This window comes from Calliopsis andreniformis, unplaced genomic scaffold (genome assembly GCF_051401765.1).
Source record: "Calliopsis andreniformis isolate RMS-2024a unplaced genomic scaffold, iyCalAndr_principal scaffold0001, whole genome shotgun sequence".
Classification (NCBI taxonomy): domain Eukaryota; kingdom Metazoa; phylum Arthropoda; class Insecta; order Hymenoptera; family Andrenidae; genus Calliopsis; species Calliopsis andreniformis.
In genome coordinates, this window is record NW_027480422.1 from 27,568,926 (window position 1) to 27,593,085 (window position 24,160).

Here is a 24,160-nt window from a genome sequence, read left to right on the forward strand (position 1 = left end):
ACAATGGATAAGCTGTTGTATTTTTATTGTAATTTATGCTTCTGGCGTTAACTTCTCGTGCCCTAACTACTCGATCTGGTGGAGCAACGCCCTGGAATGAAGCCTAGGTTGCCCGGAACGTAGAAGTGACCATTACTTTCACACTGTTTGCAATTATTCATTTTATACGATGGAAAAACTGTTCTATTAGTTTTGTATTTTATGCTTCGGGCGTTGACTTCTAAGGCCCTAACTATTCGATCTGGTGGAGCAACGCCCTAGAGTGAACCCTAGGTTGCCCGGAACGTAGAAATATCCATCACCTTCACTCTGGTTGCAATTATTCCAGTTGTACGATGGAAAAGTTGTTGTATTTTTATTGTATTTTATGCGTCGGGCGTTGACTTCTAAGGCCCTAACTATTGGATCAGGTGGACCAACGCCCTAGACTGAAGCGTAGGATGCCAGGAACGTAGAAATTACCATCACTTTCACACTGTTTGCAATTATTCCTGTTATACGATGGAAGAACTGTTGTGATTATATTGTATTTTATGCTTCGGGCGTTGACTTCTAAGGCCCTAACAATTCGATCTGGTAGAGCAACGCCCTAGGGTGAAGCCTAGGTTGCCCGGAACGTAGAAGTGGCCATTACTTTCACACTGGTTGCAATTATACGTTTTATACGATGGAAAGACTGTTGTATTTATTTTGTACTTTATGCTTCTGGCGTTTATTTCTAAGGTCCTAACTCTTCGAACTGGTGGAGCAAAGCCTCAGAGCTAAGTCTAGGTCGCCCGGAACGTAGAAATGACCATTATCTTCACACTGGTTGCAATTATTCCTGCTATACGTTGGAAAAACAGTTGTATCTTCATTGTATTTTATGCTTCGGGCGCTGACTTCTAAGACCCTAAATATTCGATCTGGCGGAGCACCGCCCTAGAGTGAAGCCTAGGTTGCGCGGAACATGGAAAAGACCATTACCTTCACACTGGTTGCAGTTACTCCTGTTATACGATGTAAAAGCCGTTGCATCTTCGATGTATTTTATGCTTCGGGCGCTGACGTCTAAGGCCCAGGCTATTCGATCTGTTGGAGCAACGCGCTGGAGCGAAGCCTAGGTTGCCCGGAACGTAGAAATGACCATTACCTTCACAGTTGATGCAATTATTCCTGTTATACGATGGAAAAGCAGTGGTACTTTTCTTCTATTTTAGGCTTCAGGCGTTTACTTCTAAGGCCGTAGCCATTCGATGTGGTGGAGCTACGCCCTAGAGTGAAGCCTAGGTTGCCCGGAACGTAGAAATGACCATAACTTTCACACTGGTTGCAATTATTCGTTTTATACAATGGAAAAACTGTTTTATTTATTTTGTATTTTATGCTTCGGGCGTTGACTTCTAAGGCCCTAACTATTCGATCTGGTGGAGCAACGCCCTAGAGTGAAGCCTAGGTTGCCCGGAACTTAGAAATGACCATTACTTTCACACTGGTTGCAATTATCCATTTTATACGGTGGAAAAGCTGTTGTATCTTTATTGTACTTTATGCTTGTGGCGTTAACTTCTTGGGCCCTAACTATTCGATCTGGTGGAGCAACGCCCTAAAGTGAAGCCTAGGTTGCCCGGAACGTAGGGATGACCATTACTTTCACACTGTTTGCAATTATTCATTTTATACGATGGAAAAACTGTTGTACTTACATTGTATTTTATGCTTCTGGCGTTGACTTCTAAGTCCCTAGCTATTCGATCTGGTGGAGCAACGCCCTAGAGTGAGGCCCAGGTTGCCTGGAATGTAGAAATGACCAGTACTTTCACACTGGTTGCAATTATTCGTTTTACACAATGGAAAAGCTGTTCTATTTATTTTGTATTTTATGCTTCGGGCGTTGACTTCTAAGGCCCTAACTATTCGATCTGGTGGAGCAACGCCCTAGAGTGGAGCCTAGGTTGCCCGGAACGTAGAAGTGACCATTACTTTCACACTGTTTGCAATTATTCATTTTATACGATGGAAAAGCTGTTGTACATATATTGTATTTTATGCTTCTGGCGTTGACTTCTAAGGCCCTATGTATTCGATCTGGTGGAGCGATGCCTCAGAGTTAAGTCTAGGTTGCCCGGAACGTAGGAATGACCCTTACTTTCACACTGTTTGCGATTATTCATTTTATACGATGGTAAAACTGTTGTACTTATTTTGTATTTTATGCTTCTGGCCTTGACTTCTAAGACCCTAGCTATTCCATCTGGTGGAGCAACGCCCTAGAGTGGAGCCTAGGTCGCCCGAAACGTGGAAATGACCATTACTTTCACTCTGGTTGCAATTATTCCAGCTATACGATGGACAAACTGTTGAATTTTGATTGTACTTTATACTTTTGGCGTTGACTTCTAAGGCCCTATGTATTCGATCTGGTGTAGCAATGCCTCAGAGTTAAGTCTAGGATGCGCGCAACGTAGAAATGTCTATTGGTTTCACACTGGTTGCAATTATTCGTTTTATACGATGGAAAAACTGTTGTACATATATCGTATTTTATGCTTCTGGCGTTGACTTCTTAGGCCCTAACTATTCGATCAGGTGGAGCAACGCCCTAGGGTGAAGCCTAGGTTGCCCGGAAAGTAGAAATGACCATAACTTTCATACAGGTTGCAATTATTCGTTTTATACGATGGAAAAACTGTTGTATTTATATTGTATTTTATGCTTCTGGAGTTGACTTCTTAGGCCCTAACTATTCGATGTGGTTGACCAACGACCTAGAGTGAAGCCTAGGTTGCCCGGAACGTAGAAATGACCATAACTTTCATACTGGTTGCAATTATTCGTTTTATAAGGTGGAAAAACAGTTGTATTTATATTGTATTTTATGCTTCAGGCGTTGACTTCTTAGGCCCTAACTATTCGCTCTGGTGGAACAACGCCCTAGGGTGAAGCCTAGGTTGCCCGGAACGTAGAAATGACCATAACTTTCACACTGGTTTCAATTATTCGTTTTATACAATGGAAAAACTGTTCTATTTATTTTGTATTTTATGCTTCGGGCGTCGACTTCTATGGCCCTAACTATTCGATCTGGTGGAGCAACGCCCTAGAGTGAAGCCTAGGTTGCCCGGAACGTAGAAATGACCATTACCTTCACACTGTTTGCGATTATTCATTTTATACGATGGTAAAACTGTTGTATTTATTTTGTTTTTGGTGCTCCTGGCGTTGACTACTTAGGCCCTAACTATTGGATCTGGTGGACCAAAGCCCTAGAGTGAAGCCTAGGTTGCCCGGAACGTAGAAATGACCATTACTTCCACACTGTTTGCAATTATTCGTATTATACAGTGGAAAAACTGTTGTATTTATATTGTATTTTATGCTTCTGGCATTGACTTCTAAGGCCCTAACTATTCGATGTGGTTGAGAAACGCCCTAGAGTGAAGCCTAGATTGCCCGGATCGTAGAAAGGACCACAACTTTCATACTTGTTGCAATTATTCGTTTTATACGATGGAAAAACTGTTGTGTTTATTTTGTATTTGGTGCTTCTGGCGTTGACTTCTTAGGCCCTAACTATTCGATCTGGTGGACCAAAGCCCTAGAGTGAAGCCTAGGTTGCCCGGAACCTAGAAATGACCGTTACTTTCACACTGTTTGCAAATGTACATTATACACCATGGAAAAGCTGTTGTATTTACATTGTATTTTATGCTTCTGGCGTTGACTTCTTAGGCCCTAACTATTTGATCCGGTGTAGCACCGCCCTGTAGTGAAGCCTAGGTTGCCCGGAACGTGGAAATGACCATAACTTTCACACTGGTTTCTATTATTCGTTTTATACAATGGAAAAACTGTTCTATTTATTTTGCATTTTATGCTTCGGGCGTTGACTTCTATGGCCCTAACTATTCGATCTGGTGGAGCAACGCCCTAGAGTGAAGCCTAGGTTGCCCGGAACGTAGAAATGACCATTACCTTCACACTGTTTGCGATTATTCATTTTATACGATGGTAAAACTGTTGTATTTATTTTGTATTTTATGCTTCTGGCATTGACTTCTAATGCCCTAGCTATTCCATCTGGTGGAGCAACGCCCTAGAGTGGAGCCTAGGTCGCCCGAAACGTGGAAATGACCATTACTTTCACACTGGTTGCAGATATCATGCTATACGATGGAAAAACTGTTGCATTTTTATTGTATTTTCTGCTTCTGGCTTTGACTTCTAAGGTGCTAGCTATTCGCTCTGTTGGGGCAACGTCCAAGGGTGAAGCCTATGTTCCCTGGAAAGTAGAAATGACCATATCCTTCACACTGGTTGCAATTATTCGTTTTATACTATGGAAAAACTGTAGTATCTATTTTGTTTTCGGTGCTTCTGGCGTTGACTTCTTAGGCCCTAACTATTGGATCTGGTGGACCAACGCCCTAGAGTGAAGCCTAGGTTGCCCGGAACGTGGAAATGTCCATCACTTTCACACTGGTTGCAATTATCCGCTTTATATTATGGAAAAACTGTTGTATTTATACTGTATTTTATGCTTCTGGCGTTGACTTCTTAGGCCCAGACTGTTCGATCTAGTGGAACAACGCCCTAGAATGAAGCCTAGGTTGCCCGGAACGTAGAAATGACCATTACTTTCACACTCGTGCAATTATTCGTTTTAGACAATGGAAAAACTATTGTATTTATTTTGTATTTTATGCTTCAGGCGTTGACTTCTTAGGCCCTAACTATTCGCTCTGGTGGAACAACGCCCTAGAGTCAAGCCTAGGTTGCCCGGAATGTAGAAATGACCATCACTTTCACACTGGTTGCCATTATTCTTGTTATACAATGGAAAAAGTGTTGTATTTATTTTGTATTTTATGCTTCTGGCATTGACTTCTAAGGCCATAGCTATTCCATCTGGTGGAGCAACGCCCTAGAGTGGAGCCTAGGTCGCCCGAAACGTAGGAGTGACCATTACTTTTACTCTGGTTGCAATTATTCCAGCTATACGATGGACAAACTGTTGGATTTTGATTGTACTTTATACTTCTGGCGTTGACTTCAAAGGCCCTATGTATTCGATCTGGTGTAGCAATGCCTCAGAGTTAAGTCTAGGATGCCCGCAACGTAGAAATGTCTATTACTTTCACACTGGTTGCAATTATTCGCTTTATACGATGGAAAAACTGTTGCACATATATCGTATTTTATGCTTCTGGCGTTGACTTCTTAGGCCCTAACTATTCGATCAGGTGGAGCAACGCCCTAGGGTGAAGCCTAGGTTGCCCGGAACGTAGAAATGACTATAACTTTCATACTGGTTGCAATTATTCGTCTTATACGATGGAAAAACTGTTGAATTTATATTGTTTTTATGCTTCAGGCGTTAACTTCTTAGGCTCTAACTTTTCGCTCTGGTGGAACAACGCCCTAGGGTCAAGCCTAGGTTGCCCGGAATGTAGAAATGACCATCACTTTCACACTGGTTGCAATTATTCTTGTTATACGATGGAAAAAATGTTGTATTTATTTTGCATTTTATGCCTCTGGCGTTGACTCCTAAGGCCGTAGCTATTCGATGTGGTGCAGCAACGCCCTAGAGTGAAGCCTAGGATGCCCGCAACGTAGAAATGACCATATCTTTCACACTGTTTGCAATTATTCCTGTTATACGATTGAATAACTGTTGTATTTATATTGTATTTTATGCTTCTGGCGCTGACTTCTAAGCCCGCAGCTATCCGATGTGGTGGAGCGACGCCCTAGAGTGAAGCCTAGGTTGCCCGGAACGTAGAAATGACCATACCATTCACACTGGTTGCAATAATTCCTGTTATACAAGGGAAAAACTGTTGTATTTATATTGTATTTTATGCTTCTGGCGTTGACTTCTAAGGCCCTATGTATTCGATCTGGTGGAGCAATGCCTCAGTGTTAAGTCTAGGATGCCCGGAACGTAGAAATGTCCGTTACTTTCACACTGGTTGCAATTACTCATTTTATGCGATGGAAGAGCTGTTGTACATATATCGTATTTTATGCTTCTGGCATTGACTTCTTAGGCCCTAACTATTCGATCTGCTGGAGCAACGCCCAGGGGTGTAGCCTAGTTTGCGCGGAACGTAGAAATGACCATAACTTTCATACTGGTTGCAATTATTCGTTTTATACGATGGAAAAACTGTTGTATTAATTTTGTATTTGGTGCTTCTGGCGTTGACTTCTTAGGCCCTAACTATTCGATGTGGTTGAGCAACGCCCTAGAGTGAAGCCTAGATTGCCCGGAACGTTGAAATGACCATAACTTTCATACTGGTTGCAATTATTCGTTTTATACGATGGAAAAACTGTTGCATTTATATTGTATTTTATGCATCAGCGTTGACTTCCTAGGCCCTAACTACTCGCTCTGGTGGAACAACGCCCTAGGGTGATGCCTAGGTTGCCCGGATCGTAGAAATGACCATTACTTGCACACTGGTTGCAATTATTCGTTTTATACGATGGAAAAACTGTTGTATTTATTTTGTATTTGGTGCTCCTGGCGTTGACTTCTTAGGCCCTAGCTATTGGATCTGGTGGACCAACGCCCTAGAGTGAAGCCTAGGTTGCCCGGAACGTAGAAATGACCATTACTTCCACACTGGTTGCAATTATTCGTTTTATACGATGGAAAAACTGTTGTATTAATTTTGTATTTGGTGCTTCTGGCATTGACTTGTAAGGCCCTACCTATTCGATGTGGTTGAGCAACGCCCTACAGTGAAGCCTAGATTGCCCGGAACGTAGAAATGACCACAACTTTCATACTGGTTGCAATTATTCGTTTTATACGATGGAAAAACTGTTGCGTTTATTTTGTATTTGGTGCTTCTGGCGTTGACTTCTTAGGCCCTAACTGTTGGATGTGGTGGACCAAAGCCCTAGAGTGAAGCGTAGGTTGCCCGGACCGTAGAAATGACCGTTACTTTCACACTGTTTGCAAATGTACATTATATACCATGGAAAAGCTGTTGTATTTATATTGTATTTTATGCTTCTGGCGTTGACTTCTTAGGCCCTAACTATTTGATCCGGTGGAGCACCGCCCTGTAGTGAAGCCTAGGTTGCCCGGAACGTGGAAATGACCATAACTGTCACACTGGTTTCAATTATTCGTTTTATACAATGGAAAAACTGTTCTATTTATTTTGTATTTTATGCATCGGGCGTTGAGTTCTATGGCCCTAACTATTCGATCTGGTGGAGCAACGCCCTAGAGTGAAGCCTAGGTTGCCCGGAACGTAGAATTGACCATTACCTTCACACTGTTTGCGATTATTCATTTTATACGGTGGTAAAACTGTTGTATTTATTATGTATTTTATGCTTCTGTCATTGACTTCTAAGGCCCTAGCGATTCCATCTGGTGGAGCATCGTCCTAGAGTGGAGCCTAGGTCGCCACGAAACGTGGAAATGACCATTACTTTCACTCTGGTTGCAACTATTCCAGCTATACGATGGACAAACTGTTGGATTTTGATTGTACTTTATGCTTCAGGCGTTGACTTCTTAGGCCCTAACTATTCTTCTGGTGGAACAACGCCCTAGGGTGAAGCCTAGGTTGCCCGGAACGTAGAAATGACCATTACCTTCACACTGTTTGCGATTATTCATTTTATACGATGGTAAAACTGTTGTACATATATCGTATTTTATGCTTCTGGCGTTGACTTCTTAGGCCCTAACTATTCGACCAGGTGGAGCAACGCCCTAGGGTGAAGCCTAGGTTGCCCGGAACGTAGAAATGACCATAACATTCATACGGGTTGCAATTATTCGTTTTATACGATGGAAAAACTGTTGTATTAATTTTGTATTTGGTGCTTCAGGCGCTGACTTCTTAGGCCCTAACTATTCGCTCTGGTGGAGCAACGCCCTAGGGTGAAGCCTAGGTTGCCCGGAACGTAGGAATGAACATTACCTTCACACTGTTTGCGATTATTCATTTTATAGGATGGTAAAACTGTTGTACATATATCGTATTTTATGCTTCTGGCGTTGACTTCTTAGGCCCTACCTATTCGATGTGGTTGAGCAACGCCCTACAGTGAAGCCTAGATTGCCCGGAACGTAGAAATGACCACAACTTTCATACTGGTTGCAATTATTCGTTTTATACGATGGAAAAGCTGTTGCGTTTATTTTGCATTTGGTGCTTCTGGCGTTGACTTCTTAAGCCCTAACTGTTGGATGTGGTGGACCAAAGCCCTAGAGTGAAGCGTAGGCTGCCCGGACCGTAGAAATGACCGTTACTTTCACACTGTTTGCAAATGTACATTATATACCATGGAAAAGCTGTTGTATTTATATTGTATTTTATGCTTCTGGCGTTGACTTCTCAGGCCCTAACTATTTGATCCGGTGGAGCACCGCCCTGTAGTGAAGCCTAGGTTGCCCGGAACGTGGAAATGACCATAACTTTCACACTGGTTGCAATTACTCGTTTTATACGATGGAAAGACTGTTGTATTTATATTGTATTTCATAGTTATGGCGTTGGGTTCTAGGGCCGTAGCTATTCGATGTGGTTGAGCAACGCCCTAGGGTGAAGCCTAGGATGCCCGCAGCGTAGAAATGACCATATCTTTCACACTGGTTGCAATTATTCCTGTTATACAAGTGAAAAACTGTTGTATTTATATTGTATTTTATGCTTCTGGCGTTGACTTCTTAGGCCCTATCTATTCGATCTGGCGGAGCAACGCCCTAGAGTGTAGCCTATGTTGCCCGGAAGGTAGAAATGACCATCACTTTCACACTGGTTGCAATTATTCTTGTTATACGATGGAAAAAATGTTGTATTTATTTTGCATTTTATGCCTCTGGCGTTGACTCCTAAGGCCGTAGCTATTCGATGTGGTGCAGCAACGCCCTAGAGTGAAGCCTAGGATGCCCGCAACGTAGAAATGACCATATCTTTCACACTGTTTGCAATTATTCCTGTTATACGATTGAATAACTGTTGTATTTATATTGTATTTTATGCTTCTGGCGCTGACTTCTAAGCCCGCAGCTATTCGATGTGGTGGAGCGACGCCCTAGAGTAAAGCCTAGGTTACCCGGAACGTAGAAATGACCATACCATTCACACTGGTTGCAATAATTCCTGTTATACAAGGGAAAAACTGTTGTATTTATATTGTATTTTATGCTTCTGGCGTTGACATCCTAGGCCCTAACTATTCGCTCTGGTGGAACAACGCCCTAGGGTGATGCCTAGGTTGCCCGGATCGTAGAAATGACCATTACTTGCACACTGGTTGCAATTATTCGTTTTATACGATGGAAAAACTGTTGTATTTATTTTGTATTTGGTGCTCCTGGCGTTGACTTCTTAGGCCCTAGCTATTGGATCTGGTGGACCAACGCCCTAGAGTGAAGCCTAGGTTGCCCGGAACGTAGAAATGACCATTACTTCCACACTGGTTGCAATTATTCGTTTTATACGATGGAAAAACTGTTGTATTAATTTTGTATTTGGTGCTTCTGGCATTGACTTGTAAGGCCCTACCTATTCGATGTGGTTGAGCAACGCCCTACAGTGAAGCCTAGATTGCCCGGAACGTAGAAATGACCACAACTTTCATACTGGTTGCAATTATTCGTTTTATACGATGGAAAAACTGTTGCGTTTATTTTGTATTTGATGCTTCTGGCGTTGACTTCTTAGGCCCTAACTGTTGGATGTGGTGGACCAAAGCCCTAGAGTGAAGCGTAGGTTGCCCGGACCGTAGAAATGACCGTTACTTTCACACTGTTTGCAAATGTACATTATATACCATGGAAAAGCTGTTGTATTTATATTGTATTTTATGCTTCTGGCGTTGACTTCTTAGGCCCTAACTATTTGATCCGGTGGAGCACCGCCCTGTAGTGAAGCCTAGGTTGCCCGGAACGTGGAAATGACCATAACTGTCACACTGGTTTCAATTATTCGTTTTATACAATGGAAAAACTGTTCTATTTATTTTGTATTTTATGCATCGGGCGTTGAGTTCTATGGCCCTAACTATTCGATCTGGTGGAGCAACGCCCTAGAGTGAAGCCTAGGTTGCCCGGAACGTAGAATTGACCATTACCTTCACACTGTTTGCGATTATTCATTTTATACGGTGGTAAAACTGTTGTATTTATTATGTATTTTATGCTTCTGTCATTGACTTCTAAGGCCCTAGCGATTCCATCTGGTGGAGCATCGTCCTAGAGTGGAGCCTAGGTCGCCACGAAACGTGGAAATGACCATTACTTTCACTCTGGTTGCAACTATTCCAGCTATACGATGGACAAACTGTTGGATTTTGATTGTACTTTATGCTTCAGGCGTTGACTTCTTAGGCCCTAACTATTCTTCTGGTGGAACAACGCCCTAGGGTGAAGCCTAGGTTGCCCGGAACGTAGAAATGACCATTACCTTCACACTGTTTGCGATTATTCATTTTATACGATGGTAAAACTGTTGTACATATATCGTATTTTATGCTTCTGGCGTTGACTTCTTAGGCCCTAACTATTCGACCAGGTGGAGCAACGCCCTAGGGTGAAGCCTAGGTTGCCCGGAACGTAGAAATGACCATAACATTCATACGGGTTGCAATTATTCGTTTTATACGATGGAAAAACTGTTGTATTAATTTTGTATTTGGTGCTTCAGGCGCTGACTTCTTAGGCCCTAACTATTCGCTCTGGTGGAGCAACGCCCTAGGGTGAAGCCTAGGTTGCCCGGAACGTAGGAATGAACATTACCTTCACACTGTTTGCGATTATTCATTTTATAGGATGGTAAAACTGTTGTACATATATCGTATTTTATGCTTCTGGCGTTGACTTCTTAGGCCCTACCTATTCGATGTGGTTGAGCAACGCCCTACAGTGAAGCCTAGATTGCCCGGAACGTAGAAATGACCACAACTTTCATACTGGTTGCAATTATTCGTTTTATACGATGGAAAAGCTGTTGCGTTTATTTTGCATTTGGTGCTTCTGGCGTTGACTTCTTAAGCCCTAACTGTTGGATGTGGTGGACCAAAGCCCTAGAGTGAAGCGTAGGCTGCCCGGACCGTAGAAATGACCGTTACTTTCACACTGTTTGCAAATGTACATTATATACCATGGAAAAGCTGTTGTATTTATATTGTATTTTATGCTTCTGGCGTTGACTTCTCAGGCCCTAACTATTTGATCCGGTGGAGCACCGCCCTGTAGTGAAGCCTAGGTTGCCCGGAACGTGGAAATGACCATAACTTTCACACTGGTTGCAATTACTCGTTTTATACGATGGAAAGACTGTTGTATTTATATTGTATTTCATAGTTATGGCGTTGGGTTCTAGGGCCGTAGCTATTCGATGTGGTTGAGCAACGCCCTAGGGTGAAGCCTAGGATGCCCGCAGCGTAGAAATGACCATATCTTTCACACTGGTTGCAATTATTCCTGTTATACAAGTGAAAAACTGTTGTATTTATATTGTATTTTATGCTTCTGGCGTTGACTTCTTAGGCCCTATCTATTCGATCTGGCGGAGCAACGCCCTAGAGTGTAGCCTATGTTGCCCGGAAGGTAGAAATGACCATCACTTTCACACTGGTTGCAATTATTCTTGTTATACGATGGAAAAAATGTTGTATTTATTTTGCATTTTATGCCTCTGGCGTTGACTCCTAAGGCCGTAGCTATTCGATGTGGTGCAGCAACGCCCTAGAGTGAAGCCTAGGATGCCCGCAACGTAGAAATGACCATATCTTTCACACTGTTTGCAATTATTCCTGTTATACGATTGAATAACTGTTGTATTTATATTGTATTTTATGCTTCTAGCGCTGACTTCTAAGCCCGCAGCTATTCGATGTGGTGGAGCGACGCCCTAGAGTAAAGCCTAGGTTACCCGGAACGTAGAAATGACCATACCATTCACACTGGTTGCAATAATTCCTGTTATACAAGGGAAAAACTGTTGTATTTATATTGTATTTTATGCTTCTGGCGTTGACATCCTGGGCCCTAACTATTCTATCTGGAGGAGCAGCGCCCTAGGGTGAAGCCTAGGTTGCCCGGAATGCAGAAATGACCATCACTTTCACACTGGTGGCAATTATTCCTGTTATTCGATGGACAAACTGTTGGATTTTTAATGTACTTTATGCTTCTGGCGTTGACTTCTAAGGCCCTATGTATTCGATCTGGTGGAGCAATGCCTCAGTGTTAAGTCTAGGATGCCCGGAACGTAGAAATGTCCGTTACTTTCACACTGGTTGCAATTACTCATTTTATGCGATGGAAGAGCTGTTGTACATATATCGTATTTTATGCTTCTGGCATTGACTTCTTAGGCCCTAACTATTCGATCTGCTGGAGCAACGCCCAGGGGTGTAGCCTGGTTTGCGCGGAACGTAGAAATGACCATAACTTTCATACTGGTTGCAATTATTCGTTTTATACGATGGAAAAACTGTTGTATTAATTTTGTATTTGGTGCTTCTGGCGTTGACTTCTTAGGCCCTAACTATTCGATGTGGTTGAGCAACGCCCTAGAGTCAAGCCTAGATTGCCCGGAACGTTGAAATGACCATAACTTTCATACTGGTTGCAATTATTCGTTTTATACGATGGAAAAACTGTTGCATTTATATTGTATTTTATGCATCAGCGTTGACTTCCTAGGCCCTAACTATTCGCTCTGGTGGAACAACGCCCTAGGGTGATGCCTAGGTTGCCCGGATCGTAGAAATGACCATTACTTGCACACTGGTTGCAATTATTCGTTTTATACGATGGAAAAACTGTTGTATTTATTTTGTATTTGGTGCTCCTGGCGTTGACTTCTTAGGCCCTAACTGTTGGATGTGGTGGACCAAAGCCCTAGAGTGAAGCGTAGGTTGCCCGGACCGGAGAAATGACCGTTACTTTCACACTGTTTGCAAATGTACATTATATACCATGGAAAAGCTGTTGTATTTATATTGTATTTTATGCTTCTGGCGTTGACTTCTTAGGCCCTAACTATTTGATCCGGTAGAGCACCGCCGTGTAGTGAAGCCTAGGTTGCCCGGAACGTGGAAATGACCATAACTTTCACACTGGTTTCAATTATTCGTTTTATACAATGGAAAAACTGTTCTATTTATTTTGTATTTTATGCATCGGGCGTTGAGTTCTATGGCCCTAACTATTCGATCTGGTGGAGCAACGCCCTAGAGTGAAGCCTAGGTTGCCCGGAACGTAGAATTGACCATTACCTTCACACTGTTTGCGATTATTCATTTTATACGGTGGTAAAACTGTTGTATTTATTTTGTATTTTATGCTTCTGTCATTGACTTCTAAGGCCCTAGCGATTCCATCTGGTGGAGCATCGTCCTAGAGTGGAGCCTAGGTCGCCACGAAACGTGGAAATGACCATTACTTTCACTCTGGTTGCAACTATTCCAGCTATACGATGGACAAACTGTTGGATTTTGATTGTACTTTATGCTTCAGGCGTTGAGTTCTTAGGCCCTAACTATTCTTCTGGTGGAACAACGCCCTAGGGTGAAGCCTAGGTTGCCCGGAACGTAGAAATGACCATTACCTTCACACTGTTTGCGATTATTCATTTTATAGGATGGTAAAACTGTTGTACATATATCGTATTTTATGCTTCTGGCGTTGACTTCTTAGGCCCTAACTATTCGATAAGGTGGAGCAACGACCTAGGGTGAAGCCTAGGTTGCCCGGAACGTAGAAATGGCCATAACTTTCATGCTGGTTGCAATTATTCCTATTATACAAGGGAAAAACTGTTGTATTTATATTGTATTTTATGCTTCTGGCGTTGACTTCCTGGGCCCTAACTGTTCGATCCGGTGGAGCAGCGCCCTAGAGTCAAGCCTAGGTTGCCCGGAACGTAGAAATGACCATAACTTTCATACTGGTTGCAATTATTCGTTTTATACAATGGAAAAACTGTACTACTTATTTTGTATTTTATGCTTCGACCGTTGACTCCTAAGGCCCCAACTATTCGATCTGGTGGAGCAACGCCCTAGAGTGAAGCCTAGGATGCTCGGAATATAGAAATGACCATCACCTTCACACGGTTTGCGATTATTCGTTTTATACGATGGTAAAACTGTTGTACACATATCGTATTTTATGCTTCTGGCGTTGACTTCTTAGGCCCTAACTATTCGATCAGGTGGAGCAACGCCCTAGGGTGAAGCCTAGGTTGCCCGGAACGTAGAAATGACCATAACTTTCATACTGGTTGCAATTATTCGTTTCATACGATGAAAAAACTGTTGTATTTAGTTTGTATTTGGTGCTTCTGGCGTTGACTTCTAAGGCCCTAACTATTCGATGTGGTGGAGCAACGCCCTTGAGCGAAGCCTAGGTAGCCCGGAACGTAAAAATGACCTGTACTTTCACACTGGTTGCAATTATTCCTGTTATACGATGGAAAAACTGTTGTACTTATGTTGTATTTTATGCTTCTGGCGTCGAATGCTAAGTCCCTAACTATTCGATCTGGTGGAGCAACGCCCTAGAGTGAAGCCTAGGTTGCCCGGAACGTAGAAATGACCGTTACTTTCACACTGTTTGCAAATGTACATTATATACGATGGAAAAGCTGTTGTATTTATATTGTATTTTCTGCTCCTGGCGTTGACTTCTTAAGCCCTAACTATTTGATCTGGTGGAGCACCGCCCTGTAGTGAAGCCTAGGTTGCCCGGAACGTAGAAATGACCATAACTTTCACACTGGTTTCAATTATTCGTTTTATACAATGTAAAAACTGTTCTATTTATTTTGTATTTTATGCTTCGGGCGTTGACTTCTATGGCCCTAACTATTCGATCTGGTGGAGCAACGCCCTAGAGTGAAGCCTAGGTTGCCCGCAACGTAGAATTGACCATTACCTTCACACTGTTTGCGATTATTCATTTTGTACGATGGTAAAACTGTTGTATTTATTTTGTATTTTATGCTTCTGGCATTGACTTCTAGGGCTCTAGCTATTCCATCTGGTGGAGCAACGCCCTAGAATGGAGCCTAGGTCGCCCGAACCGTGGAAATGACCATTACTTTCACTCTGGTTGCAATTATTCCAGCTATACGATGGACAAACTGTTGGATTTTGATTGTACTTTATACTTCTGGCGTTGACTTCTAAGGCCCTATGTATTCGATCTGGTGTAGCAATGCCACAGAGTTAAGTCTAGGATGCCCGCAACGTAGAAATGGCTATTACTTTCACACTGGTTGCAATTATTCGTTTTATACGATGGAAAAACTGTTGTACATATATCGTATTTTATGCTTCTGGCGTAGACTTCTTAGGCCCTAACTATTCGATCAGGTGGAGCAACGCCCTGGGGTGAAGCCTAGGTTTCGCGGAACGTAGAAATGACCATAACTTTCACACTGGTTTCAATTATTCGTTTTATACAATGGAAAAGCTGTTCTACTTATTTTGTATTTTATGCTTCGGCCGTTGACTCCTAAGGCCCCAACTATTCGATCTGGTGGAGTAACGCCCTAGAGTGAAGCCTAGTTTGCCCGGATTATAGAAATGACCATCACCTTCACACGGTTTGCGATTATTCATTTTATACGATGGTAAAACTGTTGTACATATATCGTATTTTATGCTTCTGGCGTTGACATCTTAGGCCCTAACTATTCGATCAGGTGGAGCAACGCCCTAGGGTGAAGCCTAGGTTGCCCGGAACGTAGAAATGACCAAAACGTTCATACTGGTTGCAATTATTCGTTTTATACGATGGAAAAACTGTTGTATTTATTTTGTATTTGGTGCTTCTGGCGTTGACTTCTTAGGCCCTAACTGTTAGACGTGGAGGGCCAACGCCCTAGAGTGAAGCCTAGGTTGCCCGGAACGTAGAAATGATCATATCTTTCAGAATGGTTGCAATTATTCCTGTTATACGATGAAAAAAATGTTGTGTTTTTATTGTATTTTATGCCTCAGGCGTTGACTTCTAAGGCCCTAACTATTCGATGTGTTGGAGCAACGCCCTTGAGCGAAGCCTAGGTTGCCCGGAACGTAAAAATGAACTGTACTTTCACACTGGTTGCAATTATTCCCTTTATACGATGGAAAAACTGTAGTACTTATGTTGTATTTTATGCCTCTGGCGTCGAATTCTAAGTCCCTAACTATTCGATCTGGTGGAGCAACGCCCTAGAGTGAAGCCTAGGTTGCCCGGAACGTAGAAATGACCGTTACTTTCACACTGTTTGCAAATGTACATTATATACGATGGAAAAGCTGTTGTATTTATATTGTATTTTATGCTTCTGGCGTTGACTTCTTAGGCCCTAACTATTCGATCAGGTAGAGCAACGCCCTAGAGCGAAACCTAGGTTGCCCGGAACGTAGAAATGACCTGTACTTTCACACTGGTTGCAATTATTCCTGTTATACAATGGAAAAACTGTTGCGTTTTTATTGTATTTTATGCTTCTGGCGTTAAATTCTAAGTCCCGAACTATTCGACCTGGTGGAGCAACGCCCCAGTGTTAAGCCTAGGTTGCCCGGTACGTAGAAATGACCACAACTTTCACACTGGTTGCAATTATTCGATTTATACAATGGAAAAACTGTTCTATTTATTTCGTATTTTATGCTTCGGGCGTTGACTTCTAAAGCCCTAACTATTCGATCCGGTGGCGCAACGCTCTAGAGTGAAGCCTAGGTTGCCCGGGACGTAGAAGTGACCATTACCTTCACATTGCTTGCAATTATACATTTCATACGATGGAAAAACTGTTGTATTTTTATTGTGTTTTATGCTTCTGGCGTTGTATTCAAAGCACCTAACTATTCGATCTGGTACAGCAACGCCCTGGAGTTAAGGCTAGGTTTCCCGGAACGTAGAAATGGCCATTACTTTCACACTGGTTGCAATTATTCCTTTTATACGATGGTAAAACTGTTGTATTTTTATTGTATTTTATCCTTCTGGCGTTGACTTCGAAGTCCCTAGCAATTCGATCTGGTGGAGCAACGCCCTACAGTTAAGCCTAGGTTGCCCGGAACGTAGAAATGACATTTACTTTCACACTCTTTGCAAATATACATCATATACGATGGAAAAGCTGTTGTATTTATATTGTATTTTATGCTTCTGGCGTTGACTTCTAAGGCCGTAGCTATTCGATGTGGTGGGGCAACGCCCTAGAGTGAAGCCTAGGTTTCTCGGAACGTAGAAATGACCATTACTTCCTCACTGTTTGCAATTAGTCATTTTATACATGGAAAAACTGTTGTACATATATCGTATTTTATGCTCCTGGCGTTGACTTCTAAGGCCCTAACTCTTCGATCTGGTGGAGCAACGCCCTAGGGTGAAGCCTAGGTTGCCCGGAACGTAGAAATGACCATAACTATCAGACTGGTTGCAATTATTCGTTTTATACGATGGAAAGACTGTTGTATTTATATTGTATTTTATAGTTATGGCGTTGTCTTCTAGGGCCGTAGCTATTCGAGGTGGTTGAGCAACGCCCTAGAGTGAAGCCTGGGTTGCCCGGAACGTAGAAATGACCATAGTTTTCATACTGGTTGCAATTATTAGTTTTATACGATGGAAAAACTGTTGCATTTATTTTGTATTTGGTGCTCCTGGCGCTGACTTCTTAGGCCCTAGCTATTGGATCTGGTGGAGCGACGCCCCGGAGTGTAGCCTAGGTTGCCCGGAACGTAGAAGTGACCATAGCTTTCACACTGGTTGCAATTATTCCTGTTATAAAAGGGAAAAACTGTTGTATTTATATTGCATTTTATGCTTCTGGCTTTGACTTCTTAGGCCCTAACTATTCGATCTGGTGGAGCAACGCCATAGAGCAAAACCTAGGTTGCCCGGATCGTAGAAATGACCATTACCGTCACGCTTGTTGCAACTATTCCTGTTATACGATGGACAAACTGTTGGATTTTGATTGTACTTTATTCTTCTGGCGTTGACTTCTAAGGCCCTATGTATTAGACCTGGTGGAGCAATGCCTCAGAGTTAGGTCTAGGATGCCCGGAACGTAGAAATGGCCATTACTTTCACACTCGTTGCAATTATTCATTTTATACGATGGAAAAACTGTTGTATTTATATTGTATTTTATGTTTCTGGCGTTGACCCCTAAGGCCGTAGCTATTCGATGTGGTCGAGCAACGCCCTAGAGTGAAGCCTAGGATGCCCGCAACGTAGAAATGACCATATCTTTCACACTGTTTGCAATTATTCCTGTTATACGATTGAATAACTGTTGTATTTATATTGTATTTTATGCTTCTGGCGCTGACTTCTAAGCCCGCACCTATTCGATGTGGTGGAGCGACGCCCTAGAGTGAAGCCTAGGTTGCCCGGAACGTAGAAATGACCATACCATTCACACTGGTTGCAATAATTCCTGTTTTACAAGGGAAAAACTGTTGTATTTATATTGTATTTTATGCTTCTGGCGTTGACATCCTGGGCCCTAACTATTCTATCTGGAGGAGCAGCGCCCTAGAGTGAAGCCTAGGTTGCCCGGAATGCAGAAATGACCATCACTTTCACACTGGTGGCAATTATTCCTGTTATTCGATGGACAAACTGTTGGATTTTTAATGTACTTTATGCTTCTGGCGTTGACTTCTAAGGCCCTATGTATTCGATCTGGTGGAGCAATGCCTCAGTGTTAAGTCTAGGATGCCCGGAACGTAGAAATGTCCGTTACTTTCACACTGGTTGCAATTACTCATTTTATGCGATGGAAAAGCTGTTGTACATATATCGTATTTTATGCTTCTGGCATTGACTTCTTAGGCCCTAACTATTGGATCTGCTGGAGCAACGCCCAGGGGTGTAGCCTAGGTTGCGCGGAACGTAGAAATGACCATAACTTTCATACTGGTTGCAATTATTCGTTTTATACGATGGAAAAACTGTTGTATTTATATTGTATTTTATGCATCAGCGTTGACTTCCTAGGCCCTAACTATTCGCTCTGGTGGAACAACGCCCTAGTGTGATGCCTAGGTTGCCCGGATCGTAGAAATGACCATTACTTGCACACTGGTTGCAATTATTCGTTTTATACGATGGAAAAACTGTTGTATTTATTTTGTATTTGGTGCTCCTGGCGTTGACTTCTTAGGCCCTAGCTATTGGATCTGGTGGACCAACGCCCTAGAGTGAAGCCCAGGTTGCCCGGAACGTAGAAATGACCATTACTTCCACACTGTTTGCAATTATTCATATTATACAGTGGAAAAACTTGTGTATTTATATTGTATTTTATGCTTCTGGCATTGACTTGTAAGGCCCTACCTATTCGATGTGGTTGAGCAACGCCCTACAGTGAAGCCTAGATTGCCCGGGACGTAGAAATGACCACAACTTTCATACTGGTTGCAATTATTCGTTTTATACGATGGAAAAACTGTTGCGTTTATTTTGTATTTGGTGCTTCTGGCGTTGACTTCTTAGGCCCTAACTGTTGGATGTGGTGGACCAAAGCCCTAGAGTGAAGCGTAGGTTGCCCGGACCATAGAAATGACCGTTACTTTTACACTGTTTGCAAATGTACATTATATACCATGGAAAAGCTGTTGTATTTATATTGTATTTTATGCTTCTAGCGTTGACTTCTTAGGCCCTAACTATTTGATCCGGTGGAGCACCGCCCTGCAGTGAAGCCTAGGTTGCCCGGAACGTGGAAATGACCATAACTTTCACACTGGTTTCAATTATTCGTTTTATACAATGGAAAAACTGTTCTATTTATTTTGCATTTTATGCATCGGGCGTTGAGTTCTATGGCCCTAACTATTCGATCTGGTGGAGCAACGCCCTAGAGTGAAGCCTAGGTTGCCCGGAACGTAGAATTGACCATTACCTTCACACTGTTTGCGATTATTCATTTTATACGATGGTAAAACTGTTGTATTTATTTTGTATTTTATGCTTCTGTCATTGACTTCTAAGGCCCTAGCGATTCCATCTGGTGGAGCATCGCCCTAGAGTGGAGCCTAGGTCGCCCGAAACGTGGAAATGACCATTACTTTCACTCTGGTTGCAACTATTCCAGCTATACGATGGACAAACTGTTGGATTTTGATTGTACTTTATGCTTCAGGCGCTGACTTCTTAGGCCCCAACTATTCGATCTGGTGGAGCGACGCCCTAGAGTGAAGCCTAGGATGCTCTGAATATAGAAATGACCATCACATTCACACGGTTTGCGATTATTCGTTTTATACGATGATAAAACTGTTGTACATATATCGTATTTTATGCTTCTGGCGTTGACTTCTTAGGCCCTAACTATTCGATCAGGTGGAGCAACGCCCTAGGGTGAAGCCTAGGTTGCCCGGAACGAAGAAATGACCATAACTTTCATACTGGTTGCAATTATTCGTTTCATACGATGGAAAAACTGTTGTATTTATTTTGTATTTGGTGCTTCTGGCGTTGACTTCGAAGGCCCTAACTATTCGATGTGGTGGAGCAACGCCCTTGAGCGAAGCCTAGGTAGCCCGGAACGTAAAAATGACCTGTACTTTCACACTGGTTGCAATTATTCCTGTTATACGATGGAAAAACTGTTGTACTTATGTTGTATTTTATGCTTCTGGCGTCGAAGTCTAAGTCCCTAACTATTCGATCTGGTGGAGCAACGCCCTAGAGTGAAGCCTAAGTTGCCCGGAACGTAGAAATGACCGTTACTTTCACACTGTTTGCAAATGTACATTATATACGATGGAAAAGCTGTTGTATTTATATTGTATTTTCTGCTCCTGGCGTTGACTTCTTAGGCCCTAACTATTTGATCTGGTGGAGCACCGCCCTGTAGTGAAGCCTAGGTTGCCCGGAACGTAGAAATGACCATAACTTTCACACTGGTTTCAATTATTCGTTTTATACAATGTAAAAACTGTTCTATTTATCTTGTATTTTAGGCTTCGGGCGTTGACTTCTATGGCCCTAACTATTCGATCTGGTGGAGCAACGCCCTAGAGTGAAGCCTAGGTTGCCCGGAACGTAGAATTGACCATTACCTTCACACTGTTTGCGATTATTCATTTTGTACGATGGTAAAACTGTTGTATTTATTTTGTATTTTATGCTTCTGGCATTGACTTCTAGGGCTCTAGCTGTTCCATCTGGTGGAGCAACGCCCTAGAGTGGAGCCTAGGTCGCCCGAAACGTGGAAATGACCATTACTTTCACTCTGGTTGCAATTATTCCAGCTATACGATGGACAAACTGTTGGATTTTGATTGTACTTTATACTTCTGGCGTTGACTTCTAAGGCCCTATGTATTCGATCTGGTGTAGCAATGCCACAGAGTTAAGTCTAGGATGCCCGCAACGTAGAAATGGCTATTACTTTCACACTGGTTGCAATTATTCGTTTTATACGATGGAAAAACTGTTGTACATATATCGTATTTTATGCTTCTGGCGTTGACTTCTTAGGCCCTAACTATTCGATCAGGTGGAGCAACGCCCTAGGGTGAAGCCTAGGTTTCGCGGAACGTAGAAATGACCATAACTTTCACACTGGTTTCAATTATTCGTTTTATACAATGGAAAAGCTGTTCTACTTATTTTGTATTTTATGCTTCGGCCGTTGACTCCTAAGGCCCCAACTATTCGATCTGGTTGAGTAACGCCCTAGAGTGAAGCCTAGTTTGCCCGGATTATAGAAATGACCATCACCTTCACACGGTTTGCGATTATTCATTTTATACGATGGTAAAACTGTTGTACATATATCGTATTTTATGCTTCTGGCGTTGACTGCTTAGGCCCTAACTATTCGATCAGGTGGAGCAACGCCCTAGGGTGAAGCCTAGGTTGCCCGGAACGTAGAAATGACCAAAACTTTCATACTGGTTGCAATTATTCGTTTTATACGATGGAAAAACTGTTGTATTTATTTTGTATTTGGTGCTTCTGGCGTTGACTTCTTAGGCCCTAACTGTTAGACGTGGAGGGCCAACGCCCTAGAGTGAAGCCTAGGTTGCCCGGAACGTAGAAATGACCATATCTTTCAGACTGGTTGCAATTATTCCTGTTATACGATGAAAAAAATGTTGTGTTTTTATTGTATTTTATGCCTCAGGCGTTGACTTCTAAGGCCCTAACTATTCGATGTGTTGGAGCAACGCCCTTGAGCGAAGCCTAGGTTGCCCGGAACGTAAAAATGAACTGTACTTTCACACTGGTTGCAATTATTCCTTTTATACGATGGAAAAACTGTTGTACTTATGTTGTATTTTATGCCTCTGGCGTCGATTTCTAAGTCCCCAACTATTCGATCTGGTGGAGTAACGCCCTAGAGTGAAGCCTAGTTTGCCCGGATTATAGAAATGACCATCACCTTCACACGGTTTGCGATTATTCATTTTATACGATGGTAAAACTGTTGTACATATATCGTATTTTATGCTTCTGGCGTTGACTTCTTAGGCCCTAACTATTCGATCAGGTGGAGCAACGCCCTAGAGTGAAGCCTAGGTTGCCCGGAACGTAGAATTGACCATTACCTTCACACTGTTTGCGATTATTCATTTCGTACGATGGTAAAACTGTTGTATTTATTTTGTATTTTATGCTTCTGGCATTGACTTCTAGGGCTCTAGCTATTCCATCTGGTGGAGCAACGCCCTAGAGTGGAGCCTAGGTCGCCCGAAACGTGGAAATGACCATTACTTTCACTCTGGTTGCAATTATTCCAGCTATACGATGGACAAACTGTTGGATTTTGATTGTACTTTATACTTCTGGCGTTGACTTCTAAGGCCCTATGTATTCGATCTGGCGTAGCAATGCCACAGTGTTAAGTCTAGGATGCCCGCAACGTAGAAATGGCTATTACTTTCACACTGGTTGCAATTATTCGTTTTATACGATGGAAAAACTGTTGTACATATATCGTATTTTATGCTTCTGGCGTTGACTTCTTAGGCCCTAACTATTCGATCAGGTGGAGCAACGCCCTAGGGTGAAGCCTAGGTTTCGCGGAACGTAGAAATGACCATAACTTTCACACTGGTTTCAATTATTCGTTTTATACAATGGAAAAGCTGTTCTACTTATTTTGTATTTTATGCTTCGGCCGTTGACTCCTAAGGCCCCAACTATTCGATCTGGTGGAGTAACGCCCTAGAGTGAAGCCTAGTTTGCCCGGATTATAGAAATGACCATCACCTTCACACGGTTTGCGATTATTCATTTTATACGATGGTAAAACTGTTGTACATATATCGTATTTTATGCTTCTGGCGTTGACTTCTTAGGCCCTAACTATTCGATCAGGTGGAGCAACGCCCTAGGGTGAAGCCTAGGTTGCCCGGAACGTAGAAATGACCAAAACTTTCATACTGGTTGCAATTATTCGTTTTATACGATGGAAAAACTGTTGTATTTATTTTGTATTTGGTGCTTCTGGCGTTGACTTCTTAGGCCCTAACTGTTAGACGTGGAGGGCCAACGCCCTAGAGTGAAGCCTAGGTTGCCCGGAACGTAGAAATGACCATATCTTTCAGACTGGTTGCAATTATTCCTGTTATACGATGAAAAAAATGTTGTGTTTTTATTGTATTTTATGCCTCAGGCGTTGACTTCTAAGGCCCTAACTATTCGATGTGTTGGAGCAACGCCCTTGAGCGAAGCCTAGGTTGCCCGGAACGTAAAAATGAACTGTACTTTCACACTGGTTGCAATTATTCCTTTTATACGATGGAAAAACTGTTGTACTTATGTTGTATTTTATGCCTCTGGCGTCGATTTCTAAGTCCCTAACTATTCGATCTGGTGGAGCAACGCCCTAGAGTGAAGCCTAGGTTGCCCGGAACGTAGAAATGACCGTTACTTTCACACTGTTTGCAAATGTACATTATATACGATGGAAAAGCTGTTGTATTTATATTGTATTTTATGCTTCTGGGGTTGACATCCTGGGCCCTAACTATTCTATCTGGAGGAGCAGCGCCCTAGAGTGAAGCCTAGGTTGCCCGGAATGTAGAAATGACCATCACTTTCACACTGGTGGCAATTATTCCTGTTATTCGATGGACAAACTGTTGGATTTTTAATGTACTTTATGCTTCTGGCGTTGACTTCTAAGGCCCTATGTATTCGATCTGGTGGAGCAATCCCTCAGTG